Below are 16345 nucleotides of genomic sequence, written 5' to 3'. Positions count from 1 at the left end.
TAGATTTAAATGCATTAAGATTGGTTTACTACATTGGTGAATACTACCAGCAATATATATGTGGACTATACCTGTTTCAAGAATCCTTTATAATTACAAAGACATACTTCTTCTTATTGTCTTTGTCTTTATAGTTTTCTATTTCATCAGTGTAACATCAGCTAGAAAAATGTTGGGAATTAAAGGGATGGAAATTAAAAAAGGACTCAGATTTTTCCCTAGTCGGTGCTTTAAAAGCAAATGCAATGTTTTTCTAGAGTAAATGTTTAAGGCCTTTCATTACTCAAAATCTGTGTTCCATATGGAATTCATTACATGCTGCTAGCAGTTGTATTGTAAAGAGTAAATCCTGGTCTGTAGCTGAGAACATCCAAATGTATTCATACATTTTTCAATAATTGGTCAAGGATACTGAAAAATACAAGTGAAAAATACTTTCAAAAACCCACCAAAGTATACATATTGTAAATACATACAAAAAATCTGTTACATTCAATACTAAAGGCATATTTTATACCTGATTACTTTGCCAACTTGGCACATTGATTCTATTTCATTTGCACAGAATGACATATCCTGAATTCACCTGTGATATTTTCATATAACCTGTCTTTCTGTTCCCAAATATTAATTCTACTTAGGAACAAATCTAATTTTTATTGCTTTTACAGCTTGGAAAAAAGCACAGAAAAACACATTTCCAAATTTAACTCACCAGTTACTTACATAATGGTTGATATGTGTTATAAGAATTTTCTTCCAAACCCCTATTGTTTTCAGTTAATACGTTATCATTTTTAAAATTGAAATGTTATCTTTTTCCTTAGCACATAGAAAAGTAATAATATTGATGGTGTCAGAATACTTTTGGACTGAACTTCTCTATCTTTGGGCATCTGTGCTGGATCTGAAGTATGGTCTGCAGTACTGTCTATCATATCACATCAGTATCCCAAATAGGAGAAGGTCACTGTCCACCATAGCAGTACTAGATTTTTTTCTGACTAGAAATGTTCTTTGAAGTCACACAGGTGCAGAGAAGACATAGATATTTTTTCACCACAGTTTACTGTTTAAAATGTAAGATGAATTAAACCCATAGCATTAGACTTAGATATCAGAGATAATTCAAAACACTAATCTAGCTTTGAATTTAATAGCTGAAGTGGAATACTAAAGCCCTCACAACATGGGTCAGTCCACTATGCCTGGCAAAACTGAGCAAAATCTGCCAAGGTGGCATAGCAGAAACTTATAGTAGAAAAAATTTAAAAACAGTTTTCAACCTTATTTTTTTAAGACATATGGAGCTCTGTCCCTCTTCTCTGTCAGAGGAGAATTTAAAGAAAAAAGGGCTCTTCACTGCCTCCTTGGTAGGCTGTTGAAGCCTTTCAAATGTAAAGAAAAAATGTCGTGGGAAGGAAAACCTAGCAAAGCTTGGTGAGCTTAGCTGGAGATTTAAAGAGATTATACCCAAAGTTCACAGGCAGACTTAGAAAAATTTGAACTCAACCGTTATCTTGAAAAGCTTTCGAAGGCAGGGATCATCAACACCACCATAGCTCTCATCTCTGGCAAACAATTTCAAGCAGCTTTAGGTGTCAGATAGTATAGCCTGAGGACTCAAGAAAGAAATTTCAGGGTTGCTGTTTCTTTGCAGCTTTCTGATTTTGAAGCAAACTTTACCGTTGCTACATCTAGAGAAACAAAAATAATAGGTAGATACCAAAGAAGTGTAAGATAGTCATTCCCTCAGTGTTGCCCTTATTATTTTCAGTAGCAACAAGAGTAAATGAGATGATTAGATTTTTTTTTTTAGAGACAACTAAATCATCAGGTGGCCCCTGTGGTTGGAAACAGCACTATAGGACACTGTGTGCTCTCTGCTAGGCATGGTATATTGTCTGCTCAAAAGGCAGTTTTTTCTTGGCAATTCATGGTGAATCAGTAACCACATAAAATAAAATCTTGAGTTCACTTCAGCTTTTTAAAAGGAAAAAATCCAGCACTGCTATAAAACACCTTTGTTGACAGGGTTATTATACATGTCAAGGGCTGACTGATTACGGCACCTGAAGTAATCTCTTCACATTTTTTTACTATTTGCTTTGTGGGTAGAAGTGACTGGACCATGTTCCCTTCCAGGGACTGGCAGACAGAAAGTGCTAATAATACTTGCTAAACAAGCTTTTTTTGAAATCCTCTGTGTTTTATAAAATGAGATTTGAGGTTCATAGTCTTGATTCACAGAAAGAATGAATAATATATCAAACAGTTATGCCTGCCTACTGCAATGTTGTGTGCTGCCAAAAGCTGCCAGATGAGCAATGTGAGGGACACAGCTGTCATCAATGGACACTGTTATATAGATCTACATGAGATTAAATTCTTCCAAACAAGCCATCTATTACTAATATTAAATAAGCAAAACTAAGCAAGTAAAAGGTCAGCAGTGAAGATCAAATCGGTAATTTTATGCCATGTTGCCCGAAATAAACCTGTTCTTCAAGTGCGACCTCTCAACTGTCTGTTGGAAGCTCATAGTCTTCAGTTGTATAAAACTCACTTGCAATTGATAACTTCTGCTTAAGCACCTTGGGAGAATAGGAACAAGATAGGAGGAACATGATAACACTGAGGAATATCTACAGGGTCAGGAAAATGTAAATTTTCTTGTCTTTTGTTTACTCTAATACATCAAAATAATTCTGGCAGTAAAATTTAATAATTGCAAAAAAAGGAAATAAAGTCACTATCTAATACACCTATATGCTTTATTTAAGGTCCTTAATGTGTGTCCTAGTAGCTAGTCCTAGTAGCCATGGTGAGAAATAGGTTTGATAGCTGCATTCTCTTTAGATGTTAAGAAATGGACATATTTGTGTTAGGAAATAGGGAATGTTACATCAGCTCTAGAAACAAATATTCACATAAATGTTTCCTCTGCCTTCTGTTGTGTGATGATTTTCAGAATTTCATCTTCAGTACTCAGAGAAAAGACATCATGTTAAGACTCACGGTTTGCACTATTAATTGGTCCTAATCACTAGAATTTCAGCTCCGCAAGTTTGATATGTGTATGCAATCTATTATAAGGAAGAATGTTGAAACAGTAAGTTTTCCCATGCTTATCTTAGCATTTATATAGTTTATTCATCATTAAAATCAATACATAATCACAAGTGGATATATGAGCAAGATGTCAGGCACAGTGACAAATCCAGGGAGGGAAGTAATTACCTGAGTCTGAACATTCGGCTAAGGAACAACAGGTTATGGTGGTAATATTTCCTATTAAAAATTTTCAGTTCATTTTTCAAGTGTAAATATAAATAGAGAAAATGTCTTTGAACATCCAGCACAAGGACAAAATATAAATATATATAAATAATGAAATATCTTATCTAACAGTGCTCAGAAGTTGATAAGCATAAGATAATGTAGCTGCTTGCACATACAGTTTTCTTATCTATACTACTGTATTTGAAAGTCCATACTAACATCTGATTCAGAAGTCTTTTAGCTAACTGGGAATAAAACACAAGAATCAGTAGTCTGTCCATGGCAAACCATGCAAAAATTCACGTGATGCAAAGACAATTACTCACTATGTCCCACAAGTAGACTGATGCCCATCAAGTAACTACTACGTTGCAAAAGAACCTCCTCCCATGCTCCCACTCTCTAAACCCTAGTCTCATTTCCATTTTTATAAAAGAGCATAATGTTATTTGGTGGGAAATATCCCTTTCACCAATTAGGTCAGCTGTTGTAGTTATGTCCCCTCCTATCTCCAGGCTCGACCCTTGCCTACTTGCTTGCACACAGGGTGGGAAGAAGCCTCGATTGTTGTGCAAGCATTGTTCTATGATAGTCAAAATATCAGTGCATAGTCAACACCATTTTAGCCACAAATCTCAAACTCAGCAGCATATAGGCTGCTTTTGAGAAAGTTTACTTCTTGTGAACCATATACAATGCATTTACTTCCCTAGCAGAGATACGCCATTGACCCTGACAATGGCAAAGATGAAGAACCATTTGAAACAGGATAGCTATGATAACATAGCAACAGGGACTGAAAGCAACAAGTGGATCTGTGCTGAAAACATAGCAACAGACAGCATTTTATAAGGGTCATGTATCTATGGAAAGACTCTGTCTAAAATCCATTTAATTTGGAGTCTAAATGCACATGATGAAAGGAGGTAAACAGCTTTCTTTCTAATGCCCATGAAACCAAGCGGCCAAATGGTAAATATACCTCAGTTTCCATGTTTGATTGAGTTGTATTTTTAAATAACAGATTTGATGGGATTTACTAGACACCGAAGTGCTTCTTTGAAGCTAGTTTAACCAGTCACAGGAAATGCTGAAGGCAGAGAAAATACTAGGCTAATTTGTCACACTTTCTTTACTCCTGCAATAAACTGGGCAGTTGTTGAAAGCACCTATTTAGAGCTCCTACATCAACTATGAGCCTTTGAAAGCAACCATCACAGGACTATCTGTGTATTATAATTATATGTGCTTAGTGGGGAAAAGGAGTGAACTAATATTTCTGAATGATGTTAGGAAATTGATAACTATACTTGTTCTGTTGACTAAGAGGAACATCTGGAAGAGAAGGAAATTAATGCCACTTATACATAAACATTGTTTAATGAGTCATTGCTTCAAGGCACACTATGTCCTCATGGTCCTCTTATCTAATTTAATGAGGTTTTCAAAAGCATGGTGAAAGCAATGTAAAAGCAGTTACGTTGGTTCCCTGGAGAGAAGGGAATGGTCTTAATTTTTGTGACATGAAGAAGATATTCAGTAAGATTATGAAATTAATTCTGCCCAGTGACTCACTGAGTGGCAAATGCCACAATGATGTGAACCTTCAGGAAGTTACTTATCTCAGCCATCTGAATACCTGAATTTTTTCTTTCCTTCATGTATCATGTCTCAGAGTAGAAATAGTAAAGGGTTCTCCTTAGCTTTTATAACATTCATAGAATCATAGAATCATTAGGTTGGAGAAGACCTTTGAGATCATCAACCCAAACCATACCTGTCCACTACTAAATCATAGCCCTAAGCACTTCATCTAACTGTCTTCTAAGTACCTCCAGGGATGATGACTCAACCACCTCCCTGGGAGGCCTCTGTCAGTGCTTGATAATGGTGAAGAAAATTTTCCTAATCCAGTCTGAACCTCTCCTGGCATAACTTGTTATTTCCTTTCATCCTATCACCCATCACTTTGAAGAAGAGACCAACACCCACCTTGCTACAAGCTCCTTTCAGGTGGTTGTAGACAGTGATAACGTTTCCCCTCAGCCTTATCTTCTCTAGGCTAAACAATCCCCGTTCCCTCAGCCGGTCCTTGTAAGACTTGTTCTCTAGCCTCTTCACCAGCTTTGTTGCCCTTCTCTGGACATGCTCCAGGACCTTAATATCTTTCTTGTAGCGAGGGGCCCAACACTCAACACAATATTCAAGGTGTAGCCTCACCAATGCCAAGCAAAGGGACATAATCACCTCCATGGTCCTACTAGCCACACTGTTTCTGATGCAAACCAAGATGCTGTTGGCTTTCTTGGCCACTTAGGAATGCTACTGGCTCATGTTCTGCCTGCTGTCAATCAATACCCCTAGGTCCTTCTCTGCCAAGCAGTTTTCTAGCCACTCTTTCCCAAGCCTGTGGTGCTGCACAGGGCTGTTGTGTTCCAATTGCAGGACTCTGCAGTTTGCCTTGCTAACCTCATCCTTTTGGTCTCAGCTCATTAGTCCAGGCTGTTATCCCTTTGAAGAATTCCCACCCTTCCAGCTTAGTGTCACCCGCAAATTTGCTAAGAGTACATTTATCCACAAACTTAATGAAGTTATGTTCAATTCCTTCATCCAGGTCATTGAAAAAGATTTTGAACACAACTGGACCCAACACTGAAGTGCCATTCTTTACTGAAGTGCCATTACACTATATCCACAGCAATTCCCTCATCCTTTAAATGGGTCACCTTGTCATAGAAGGAGGTCAGATTAGTTTGGCAGGACCTGCGTTTCATAAACCCCTGTTGACTGGTCCTGATCACCCCGTTGTCTTGTGTGTGCTGTGTGATAGACCTGCTTCATGACCTTCCCCAGCACTAAGGATAGGCTGACAGTCCTATTGTTCCCTGGATCCTCCCTTTGGGCCTTCTAGTAAATGGGCAAGAACCTCCACAAGCTTTAGGACTGTCTCCCAATGAATTTTATCAACCAGCGTTCTGAAGAGTCTGCTCTCCAGAAGTTCAAGGTGGCAGGTCTGCTGATCCCCTTCCTTACTTCTCCTGGAAATGAGAATTGTATCCTCTTGTGATCTCTATGCCCCAGGCATCCTCCAACCATCACATCTCCCACGATGCCTTCTCTTTTCACAAACAGCTGGTCCAGTGGGGCACCTTCCCTAGTTGGCTCACTCCCCAGCTGTGTCAGGAAGTTGTCTTCCACTCACTCCAGGAACCTTCTAGACTGTTTCCTCTCTGCTGTGCTATACTTCCAGCAGACATCTGCTAAGTTGAAATCTCCCAGAACTGCAAAGGCTAGCAATTCCTACATGTCTGTTGGAGTGAGCAAGCAGTGACTGCCTTTACATTATGTAAATATCTTTATATTCAGCTGACTTAATTACTAATTTATTTTTCCCAGAACATATTTTTATCGTTAATTATGTACACGGGCAACCCAGGAAGCAATTCAAAACCTGATGTCAGATGCATTTACAAATGCCTGTTTATTAGAAGAGCAGTGTGTATCACTGGAGAATCATGTCTTGGGGCTTGGACAGTATATAAAGATTAACCAGTAGTATTAGCTGGTATTCATTGCAGGAGGGGTGCTGAGGTACATTACTTTCAGAAGAGAGAAGACACAATTGTACTTTAGCAGTTACAATATTTTCTAATTTTTTTGCTGCATGTATATATGCACTCAGTATAAGTTTACACACATCCCACAAAACCTCAAACATTTCCAGGTCAAAGTGTTTGTCAAACACAGGATGAAGCACTCTCTGGAATTTTCTTTCAGTCTTGACCATAAGGGGAGCCTAGATAGTGCCTTTATTTAAACAATTTTATTTTTACATGAATTAAGCTGTCAAAACCAAATCTGATCTCTGGCATCTAGTATAGTTTGAATGAGAACTTACACTATCTTCATCTCTTTGGTCTCTTGATGGCAGATCCTGTGGGAAGCCATTATTCTTGAATAAAAGCATGCTGATATTGTAGAAGTTTCTTATGTGCTTTTATAAAATTATTTACTCTGAATTTGAAAACTGTGTGCAGCAAAGAGCTGATTGTTCTTTTACCCCTATATTTTTCTTCATAAACAAATAAACTTTCTAAATGAGATTTTTAAAGAAGTCCCTGTAAGATTAGATAAAGCTGGTCAAAAGACAAATTCAGATTATGTCAGAGCCAAAGTAGTACATAAAGGTACGTAATTTGGCAGAGTAAGACAGGTTAGGGTCTGAGCACTGCTTAACAACGTAGATGATTAAGGTTCTGCTTGATGCTGTTCTGGCCTAGAGTGATTAAATAAGGGTTTGAAAGTGATCCTCTGTTAGCTTAGCTAAGTTTCCCAGCCAAGCAGCTGCACGCAGATGCACACTTGTTTTTCTGCGTCTGGAAAGAAAATCAGGTCTCAGTTTGAGAACAAACTTGCTGGCACATCTGTTTTTCTGTCAACACTCTTAAGTGAGAGCATTTCAAAACCAAATGCTGATTCAGCAGCAGAACTATCATCTTAAGAATGTTCCTGTAGGAAGGTCACCTTTGAGACTGCCTGTGTTTTCACATTACTGACTAAGGAGTATGAGAAGGTTATTTCTCCTCTTTCCTTGAATAACTGGAGATCCTGAGAAATTTCATAGTTAATTTTTCTCTCCGAAATCAGATAATAACATTTTTAAATGCTGAGATTTCTTGTCGAACAGCAATTCTGTAAATGAGCAGGCTGCTAGAAATGCTGTGTTAACAGGATTTTACAAGACTGAGCACAGTGATACATTGCAACTGGTCCAGTATGTCAGAAAGGAAGGGTGTTTGCATGACAGAAATTCTTGAATCTTGTAGTAAGTGCAGTAAAAATAATATGTATCAAAGATGTTGGTGAAAGAAAGAAGAGGAATACATTGCATTTACTGTATTTGGACATAATATGCAGTTTCAGAATAAGGTTAAGAATCAACTGTTCCATTTGACGATTGCAGTGGTAGATTCAAATGGAAAAAACTTCAGATTAGCCCTGATCTGTAAACTATATTTTTAGCTATTAAAGAAAACATTTTCGTAAGTAATTTTTGCTATTCATAACCCCTATTTAAGATTTCCTCAAAAAACAGGTTATGCAAGGACTCAGAGGTCTCCCAATATCTACATATTGTTATTTCTGCAACACTTGTGGCCTCTTTTCCCTCTGCAGTACCTCTTGAAGCTTACTGAGTTTGTTCTTTTTCCTACTCTATGAAGTGATATCTTCTCAGCTGTCTAACCCTGTATGAGTACATTTCTTCCATTCTAGCTTTCTCTTCTGTTTCTCTCAAAGAAACATTTTTGTAGCCTACAGATATATCGTCATTTTGCATATTACGTACCTAAACTGTTTTATCTACGCACTGGATTATAAAGTCCTTATTACAAACACAACTTTTACTTACAAGCGGCACCAGCTGCATGGAGCCAGCATTCAGGCGATGCATAAAAAAGGCAACCAGGTTTTTAAAAGTGTCTACTGATATTTAACTATTCAAATACACAATTAATGTGCTTCATTAACAGAGTGATGCTGGGCATCGTCATTTATATATATCAGCCTGAATACTACTGGTGCTAATGTGGGTGACAACAAGAACTTGCTGGAGTTCTGACCTTTGCTGTGTTTATTCTGCTCTAAGACAGGAGAGATTTATGTCTAAAGGAGATGAATGTCCAAGGATTTACATTTTTTGAAGGCTCAGAACCAAATCTCAGGTCTCAGCAGACTATGGAGCTTAACCTCTTTTATATCCACTGGTGAGTCAAATATCATTTCAGTATATTAATAGGTTTACAATTATGATCTAAAAAATTAATTGACACCTATATTCCCAGACTTCTTACTTGTAGGCAGTTTATGTTACTTTGCTGTGGTTTTGCTCTAATACGAAGTCTAAAGAGTTGAAGAGGCAAAAGTGTTCACTTTTAGTGCTTAGAGTGGGCTCTGCTGGCGTTTGCTTTAAGAGTCTGTGAAGAATAAGTGAAAACAAAACATATATTTTGCAGCATGTATAAGTCTTCTGGGAGTCTTTGATCTCTTTAAGGATGTTCATGGTCTAAATGACTACGATGCTTATATAGAAATAACTGAAACTTGGATTTGAAATAATTGACACCAAAGGGAAAACATATTAAAAGTAGTAATCTCTATCTGCCACCTAATTTTTTTTCCCAGTACTGACATTAAAGGTAAACTAATCCTTCTTTTTTTCTTGAAAACTAGTGATTTAGACAAAGTAAAGACATTATATTATGAAAGCAGACATGTACACACTACCCACAAAGAAGATACCCAACAAGATTTAAGAAAAACATATTTTTGTCAATAAAAGAAGTTACCTTAAGCATTTTTTCTTAATGTTTACTTTAGAAGATTTTCCTTCCTTAATTCAAAGTCATAAGTGAAAATGAAAAAAAGAAACAAACAAACAAAGCAAAAAACTGTTAAAAATGTATTATTCTCAAGTAATGCTTCAGAAAGTCTGTGAGTAACATAACCATTTATAAATTTGCCTTTTGCAAAACTAGCTGAGCCTTTGTGATAGTGTCATCTCTCCTTTACTGACCTAGGATGAACTTTTGATTAATACAGCTAGTAGTGGGAAAAGCTGTGGAGGACCAGCCAGTACTGGTTTATGCGAGTAGATGTTATAGTAGAATAGGGTATGATGGAATTTATTCTTCCAAGCTCTGCTAAATTTCATGCACCAAATCATATCTTCTTGTGGAAAAAGGAATAAAATAAAGGTAGTATGATGCCTAATCAAAATAGTATGGCATAAAGTTCTTTGCAGGAGTGTAGATATTAAACGAGGCAGATTGCCATAAATTCCCTGCTTAAGAACAATTTCTGAACAAGTCAGGCACTGTAAGGCATCTCAGACCCCCTGTGAATTACTGGGACTGACAGAGGCCCCCACACTGGGCCTGAAGGTTTCCTGGCTTTCAACACTAGTGGTGCAACTTCTTTTGCATGGGCTCATCCTTTTCATAACAAGATCATAAAATCAATGACGAAAACTTAATGGCATGACAAAGCACTGAGATATGTCAATGATATGTCAGAATTCCTTTCAAAATGAATACTGATATCATCAGTGTTCATCTGCAAAGAGAATTTCTTTGTAGGTGTGTGAGAGAGCACTAAGGTGCTGGGCAAATTATTTTCAGCTTTTCTTCTTTTTGTGCTCATCCATACTTCCTTGAAATCATGATCATATAGCTGGCAGAGAATTGCAGTGTAAGAACAGAAGTTCAAAGCCTTTTACCTAAAACTAATGACAGAGAACTGAAAATGGGATAGGATGTAATTAAATCACGTCCAATTTAGAAAGCAATATGCATGCCTATGTTCACAGCTAATGCCTAAATTTCACTTCTCTAAAAGGAAAACAGTAGCCCCTAACATTAGCATCTGACATAGAAGCTTTTAATTCAGTTGTGATCTTGCTTCCATTTTTATAGGATTTTCTTCATCCTCATTATACCTTGGCCACTGCAGTCAAGAACAAGAACAGCCTGTCAAAGATGCTATGAAAGAGGTGGTTGGCCTATTCCTGTTAGGAAGGTGTTCTGGGTTAAGTGAGGTTCATCTGATCAGCCATTGCATTGTTTTTTAATTCATGTACATCACATAAAAAAAATTAATTGCAATTAGAATGAGTATCAGGTGTAAAAATACATATTCAGGTAACAATTGGAATGGGGGACACCAGAAACCAGTTGCTTCTGGTTACTATCGCCATACTGAGGTTCACAAGATTTGAAATTCACAAACACCCACATATTCACACATTGAGCCTTTTTTTTTTTTCACTGATGTAAACAATGTTAAAGCTCTCTCGGTAGCCAGAAATATGCTATTGGGCTCACTGTCACTCTACTGAGATGGTAGCAGCAAAGAAGAAAAAGGAACAAAGTTCAAGGCAACTTTTGAGAGATTTCCAAAGAAAAAGTGATTATAACTTCTTTTTCAAGGGGTCAGTTGTTCATTGCGGCAGTCTCTGAGGATGACGGTACATTATTATACCAATATGTCACCTAAATTAAAGCCATTTAGCCTGTTATTTAGTGTACAGCTACAGAACTGATGTGTTTTATTTTATTTTTAATATTTTTTTTATACAGATGGGAAAACCAAAACTCTATATGGAGGTAAAAATCACTTCAGAACTCTCTAAAGATGTTGCTTATGATAGAAACTGTCTCTGGCAAGAGGAACAATAATCTGAACACATCAAAATGCTTTCCTTTGTTACATGTGTCTTGGTTGAAAACACAGCAGTACAGAGATGTCTTTTTACACAGCCATCTTATATTCTCTGTGTATGTTCTGCTTTTCTGATAATGTGCTTTCCCTAAAACACGTATGAGTGCATTTGTGTATCCGCTGTAGTTACTTTACCTGTCATGACAATGGACAGTGTCTTCTTAATTATTAAATGACTTTATTTCTATTTTATATATTAGTGCTACTACTATTTTATATGTTTATACATTTGGCTTTTTATTTTTTAAATATTCAACCTATCTACAAAGAATAAGAAACAATATCAACAAGATAAAGAAAACAACTACTGGAGAAAAAACAAGAGTTTTTTAAAATGCTCTAAGGTGAAATCTCTACATCTCTATTCCCCATCTAAATGTAACTAGAGCATGTTCAGAGTCTCCTGAAATTATGCTCTAAATTTATGCATTTTTTCTTGAAATCCAGAGTGCTTTTGGCTGTACTGAATTAGCCAGGGGCAGTACCTTTTTCAGGGCAATAAAATAGTGTCCTACCTAGTCAGCTCTTCAATTTTATCAATAGTTTTTGTGTATCTTATATACTACACAGATTTACTTGCCTAAAAGTTTATCCATTCCTCAATTATCTCCCTATTTCTATATCTAGCTTTTATTTTAAGTGTTGCTGAGCTTTAATAATTGTGTCATTAAAACTATCATTTTTTTTTACTTCCAAATATGTGTGTTTTCATGTCAGGGAGTAATAATACTGGCTTATTCTTACAGCAATATTCATGTCTGCTTTTATTCAACTCAAAGTAATTGCCATGTGAACATAGCTTTATATCTGGATTCTGAACAAGTTATTTGCTTCCATTTGGACTCTGATATCTTATTTTCAAGCCTGTGAGCTCCATTTGGCATCTTTAACCCTGCTCAAGAATAAATGCCCAGTATTTAACAATTTTATCAAAGCACACATACACAAATAGGCATATGGTGAAGTATTCTTTTCCATGGGCAACAGAAGTGGGACTATATCATGGGGTGCAGGCTATAGGGAGCTGTTACGAGCCTTAGTGTTAGACTGAGCTTTTAGTGACTGGATCATACACAGAAAGTTTGTAGCTTTGTTGGTGGAGTGATCTTGAATTAGTCATGAAGGCTTATTATTTTGCGCTTTGACTGAATTATCTGATGGCTGGGAAATCCTGAACTGCTGCTTATGATTCAGCACAATGTCATTGTTCTGCTGCGGAAAGTGACACTGAGAAATATGAGGAGACCTTAGACTGAAATTTAGAATCATAGAATCATACAATCATAGAATAACCAGGTTGGAAGAGACCCACCGGATCATCGAGTCCAACCATTCCTATCAAACACTAAACCATGCCCCTTAGCTCCTCGTCTACCCGTGCCTTAAACACCTCCAGGGAAGGTGACTCAACCACCTCCCTGGGCAGCCTGTTCCAGTGCCCAATGACCCTTTCTGTGAAGAATTTTTTCCTAATGTCCAGGCTAAACCACCCCTGGCAGAGCTTAAGGCCATTCCCTCTTGTCCTGTCCCCTGTCACGTGGGAGAAGAGGCCAGCACCCTTCTCTCTACAACCTCCTTTCAGGTAGTTATAGAGCGCAATGAGGTCTCCCCTCAGCCTCCTCTTCTCCAGGCTAAACAACCCCAGCTCTCTCAGCCGTTCCTCATAAGGCCTGTTCTCCAGCCCCCTCACCAGCTTTGTTGCTCTTCTCTAGACTCGCTCCAGATCCTCAACATCCTTCTTATGGTGAGGGGCCCAGAACTGAACACAGTATTCGAGGAGCCCTCATTGTTCCTTGTTTATGCCTATTCAAATACAATTTTGGAGATATTTTCTAAAAATATTCATGTTCTATCATCATTTCACTGAGGTGTTGTTCCTAGTTTGTTCAAGAAGTCTTTCTAGTGCAGAATGTTAGGAAGTCATGTAAACACTGACGGAAGAACTCAGCAGGAAACATCCTAGCACCCTGTCAGGGTATCTCTGCAGCTTTTTGTCATAGTGCATGAGGAAAATATCAGTTTGTAATGATAATTCACCAATTTTTTGCAGTTCAAGTGAAAAGAGCAACAACTAGTTTCCCCTCCACTCCTTGGACTTCTTTGTCCATATATATCCTTAATTTCTTTTTGCGGGACTATCACACCTTGAGGCAACTGCTGTTAGAGGAAGGATCTTGCTCTTCCTTGCATCCCTCAATTTTCTTTCTAGCTGTAAAAACGGGGAATTTTTGTGTTTCTTTCAAGTTTTCTCACCAGCTCCTCTCCTAAGATATGGCTGTCAGAAATAGTCTGTTTTTCTTAGAAATTTCTTTTTGATTTGAACTAATCTGGCAAATCAGAGTTTAAATTGCAAAATTAAATCACCTTAATTTGTTCATCTAAGTGCTTAATGTAATTTTATTATGACAGATATGAACAAACAAAAGCTTCTAAATTGTACATAAAGGAGAGAAATCCGTGGATTAAAATTCTTTCTGGCTGGTCACAATATAATCTGTTAGTCATCCTCCCTGAAGTCCCTTTTAAATGTTCAGTGTTTCCCGCCATTCACATTAAGAAAACAAGCTCATGTTCAAATAGCATTTTATTGAATTTTTTATTATTTAACCTTTCAATGAAAATGTTTACTGATGTAATTTAAATGTTTAAATTGAAAACAATAACATCAAAAATTATTTAAATAATGTTAAATTTGTAACACAGTTTATCTGAAGGCAAATTCAAGTTGAAAGTATGTTTTTATTCACGTTTAATTCTAAACCAAACAAGCCAAAGCACAATGGCAGAGTTGGAAAGAGTCACAGAAGGCCCAAGGATGATAAAAGAATTTTTTAGGAATATTATGTGTTATATTTTAAGTCTTTTAAAAATGTAATTATTAAATATAATCACAATGACATATTTGGAAGAAATATCTTCTTAACTCTTAAAATTTTAAGAAATTCAATATAAACTTCTACTAATTTCTTAAAGAGTTCTTTGACTTGTTATGGAAAATACTGAAATGTTAAAAACTAAGCACAAAAGTCAAAACATGAATTGGTCAAAATGTGTTGCTTTAGCAAAGCCAAGATATTGATGGAGAGAAAACTGTATCCATGGCATTTTCAGGGGAAGGTAGAGACAAGGATAACTAAGGGACCAGAAACCCGCATTCAGATCCTTACTGTATCTTATTTGCAGCAGTTTACAGGAAATAGTTTTACTCTAAATTAGAAAACATGGAATGCCAGCTTGCTGGTGTTTGTGGCAGTTTTGAAGTCTCAAAGGATACATTTCTGTCAAATAAAATGTAAAAAGCTTCTATTTTTATGCATTCAGAAGTAAAAATTTTATAACCTTGATGCTTGTTATAGTCATGAAGTACCATTTTCTTTGCAGGTGTATTCCAGTGGTATCTTTCTATATTCCGTATGAATATAATGACTCATAAGCAAGCTGCTGCTCACAATTCAGTTGCTCACACATCCCCACCTAGATCACGTCACCTGCTCTGCAGCTGCTCCATTTGAAGAGCACAGATGGACCCTTAATTCCTATGCACATCCACCAGGTGCACATATGTGCTTTGAATATTGTAGGATATCCCAAATGAGACTAGACACCTATGTTTAAGCATTCCTCAGACACTTTAATTCTACAGCTGACTACATTCACCACATCCACTTTTAATATTCCACTGGCTTAAAGGGAAGTATCCAGGTTAACTAGTCTTTGTAGACAAAAGTAGGGACTGAGGCTGCATTTCAGAGGTAAGTCCCTGGAATTGCTCAGTGTATGGATGGAAAAGTCAGTTATGACTGATTCACCTGACCTGGAATAGCAAAGATATTGTTTTAGATAAGTTATCTTAGTTAGATAAATACTAAACATGTTATTATCTAGTAAATAAAATTGTTGAACTAAAAAATAAGCACCCTTCAGTGATAAGTTCTCAAATATTTTGATGTAAAAGGCTGCTCAAAATTGTTCTGTAGAAATAGTTTCTCATTCTTCTGTCAAATACACTACTGAGAAAGTGACCAGCTTGAACATCTGTAACCTTCTAAAGAAGCCTTTGTGTATATTCTGCTCCTTCCCTATTCACATCTTCTCTGTTTTCTGTGGATTTGGAATTTAGTTTGAAGGCAGGAAACTAGACTGAGTTGCACATATATATAAAGTTTATTTGTATACTGCTGAAGGTGAAGAGGCCAGCTTCCATCTGAGAAATGTTTCCTAAACTTGCAGCTTTCTGTTCTTGATTAATTCCTCTTATTACTGTCATCAGAAGGTACTCTGGGAAGAAAGATGAAAAGCAAGTGGGAAATGTATATTAGTTCATTCAGAATCCCTGGAGCATGCAGATGATGGGAAGAAAGTAAAATCAAATAACTTGACTGATAATAAGTCAATAACTTTCTCCAATTTACCCTTCTTCCTTTCCTTCCACTCTCTCAGTTGAGATACACTGAAGTAGTATGCACATGGATAAAATCTTAAATTCATGGTACATCCAGTTTGATTACACTTTATTATAGAAGGTAGATGAGAACATTAGAGCAGAATACTAATCAATAAGCTGGAGAATCTTTTTAGCTGAGATAGCACAAAAATATTTCTGAACTGATGTTCAAGGAGATACTTTTTTCCAAACAGCAAATTTTATATGTAAATACTGTAAAAAACTTGAGGAGAAATATATTGCCCTGAAATACATACTCAGAAAACCTTATGGAGAAAGAGTGATACTAAGTTTGCAAAGGCAAGCTTTTCAACATTAACAAAAACTGGTCTTCTCTGCGAT

Source organism: Phaenicophaeus curvirostris, chromosome 2 (assembly GCF_032191515.1).
Source record: "Phaenicophaeus curvirostris isolate KB17595 chromosome 2, BPBGC_Pcur_1.0, whole genome shotgun sequence".
Lineage (NCBI taxonomy): Eukaryota > Metazoa > Chordata > Aves > Cuculiformes > Cuculidae > Phaenicophaeus > Phaenicophaeus curvirostris.
Note: the sequence above shows the minus strand (reverse complement) of the source record.